At 40.8% G+C, this 2,654-nt stretch overlaps 1 long non-coding RNA gene across 1 annotated transcript; it reads left to right on the top strand.

Moving 5' to 3' along the window:
* Positions 1 to 263: 263 nt before the first annotated feature.
* Positions 264 to 2,224, top strand: LOC126985172 (uncharacterized). The gene is made up of 5 exons (XR_007738365.1): positions 264 to 362; positions 648 to 1,385; positions 1,500 to 1,672; positions 1,868 to 2,025; positions 2,126 to 2,224. It is a non-coding gene; the product is annotated as an uncharacterized LOC126985172 (long non-coding RNA).
* Positions 2,225 to 2,654: the final 430 nt, after the last annotated feature.

Here is a 2,654-nt window from a genome sequence, read left to right as displayed (position 1 = left end):
CAACCTTCCTGAGCCGCGTACGTTACGCAGGTAATTAGTATTCTAAAACTACAGTTTGTTAGTCCTACTTTATTGTTTAGAGATCAGTAAATTGCATTTTTTTTATACAAATTTCAATACATGTTGGCAAAAAAACAATTACATTAAGGAAATGTTGCCTCATGAATGATTCAACTAACTGCTTCATTTCCTTTTAAATAATTGAAGGATTTTTAAGGAGAACTTTGGATATGTGAACTTTGTCAATTTCATGGCTATTTCTTCAGGTGGCTTGAGAAGTATGATGCCCAACCTGGTTTGAATGGGCTTATGATGAACTCCCTGGCAGCAAAGGCTAAAGAAAATCCCGCAGACTACACGCTGTATGTATAATATTTGGCATTCTTGTATATTTCAGTTTGAATTCATTGTTTTGGTTGCATTTTTAGTTTATTACTAACTTTTTTAATTTACTTCTTTGTCCTAACAGCAGTTAGCTACCAGAGATTCGTTGGAATTGCCTTGCCAGAGAAATTCCCAGATTGGCTATTACATTTATCATTTAGGTATTCAGATACAGGTATTGCTATGATACATAATATAGGCCTATACTGGTTAGGCTACTAAGTGGTTCACTTCCAGCTTGTATATTCGGTATGATTTTTCAGGTGCAGCATGATGTTGGATGGCATGAGCATCAAGCAAAAGATGGAATATGATGCTAAGACAAACAAGACTGTTGGATTTGTTGATTTGGGAGCTGGTTCAGTGGAAGATGTGGAGGCTAAAGAAGCACTAGTAGTCATGCTCGTTGGCTTGAAAGCTAATTGGAAGTGTGCAATTGCATACTACTTCACCAAAGGACTGTCCTCTGAACAACAAACAGAACTTGTAAAGCACTGTCTGGATGCATGCCATGAAGCTAATCTCAGAGTGTGCTCACTCACCATGGATGGCCACAGTACAAACCAAGGATAGTATAAGAGTATTATACTATCCTTGGTACAAACAAGGGTATGGCTAAGCTGCTGGGTTGCAGACTGAAGCTTGCGTCATCATTTTGTCCTTCATTTGACTACAATGGTCATAAGATACACCTGTATTTTGATGCTTGCCATATGGTCAAACTAGTACGAAACACTCTAGAAGCGTACAGTGTCATTGTGGGGCCATCAGGACGGATTGTGTGGCAGTTCATCAAAGATTTACACACAACACAGGAAGACATTGGTTTGCGTCTTGGGAACAAGCTGACTCCAGACCATATTGACTTCAAGAACAAGAAGATGAAAGTCAAGCTGGCAGTCCAAGTGCTCTCATCGTCTGTGGCATCAGCATTGGAATTTCTCCAATCAACTGGAATGTATTCCTTCTCGAATGCTGGCCCAACAGTGGAATTCATACGGGTAATTCATTTTATTTGTCATGAAGCATGTGAGTGAAGAGTGCAATATTTAAAAAAAAAATAAATAAATAAAAAAATAAAAAAAAATCACAAGGGTTATTTGATCATTTTTCAGAGGATTGACCGCCTGTTTGATGTTCTTAATAGTCGCTCACCATACGGCAAGGGAACAAAACAGCCAATCAGGACGGAGAACTGGGCTGAAATCAAGACGTTCCTGCTTGAAACAAAGGACTACTTGACAGCCTTGAAGACTGTGGAAGGGATACCTTTGCATACTTCAGTCAGGTAATGGGTGTCTGGTGATAATTGATATCACAAGTCAATGATTAATGTCATATCGCTGCTAGTAAACCACTGATACTTAGCCTACCATATCCATAGTGTATCACCCTTTCCCTTTATATGCCAACTTGAGCTATACAGTTGTGCTGATACTCTTTCTACAGGTACTTGTAAAAGTAATTTTTTTATATTTTCCAGAGGAACCTGTATCGTAGGACTATGCATGGACATCGTAAGCACCATAGCTATAGTAGAAGAGCTCATGCTTCCCAAGGTGCATGGTTTCAACTACTTCTTGACCTATCGAACAAGTCAAGATCACCTTGAACTTTTCTTCTGCGCTGTCAGGCAATGTGGTAGGTATCTTTCTTATTTATTATTTTCATCACTGATGTTACTTGTAAAATTTCTTTTTTGAGAAATTCTTTTAATCTGTTGTAATTTGTGATTTTGTAGGTGGATCTTCAAACAACCCCACAGCAGGACAGTTCACAAGCATCTTCAGGCGACTTCTGGCCCGTACCGGCCGTTTGCTTGGATCCGCGGAAGCAAATTTTTTTTTATTTTTTTTTTTTTATACGTGTTAGCCCATATGCACCGTAGGCATATTCTGCCTCTTCGGTGTTGCTCAGAGGCAGGCCCGTTAGTGGTGCGGGCGCGGGTTTTATAGTGGCACCTGAAAGGCCCATGTTACCCCCCCAAAGCTCATCTTTATTGCTATGCAACTAGAACTCGGGTGTCAGGGTGACATGTAGGTGATTTTAAGCCACTCGGCAAATGACACAAAGTTTCAAGGTAGCACTGGTGGGGATTCGAACCCATGCGTCGACATCAGTCCGATCCCAAGCTCACCACCTTATCCACTAGGCCACCGCCTCCCTAGATGACACAGCCCTATTGGATGGTACAACATCAACCTATGTTCCTCCGCATGACACCAATGCTGCTGAGATCACCCGGGAAGAACATAACTATGCAGCCCTGC

Source organism: Eriocheir sinensis, chromosome 59 (genome assembly GCF_024679095.1).
Source record: "Eriocheir sinensis breed Jianghai 21 chromosome 59, ASM2467909v1, whole genome shotgun sequence".
In the NCBI taxonomy this organism is placed as follows: Eukaryota; Metazoa; Arthropoda; class Malacostraca; order Decapoda; family Varunidae; genus Eriocheir; species Eriocheir sinensis.
This window is presented reverse-complemented; position numbering and strand designations above follow the sequence as displayed.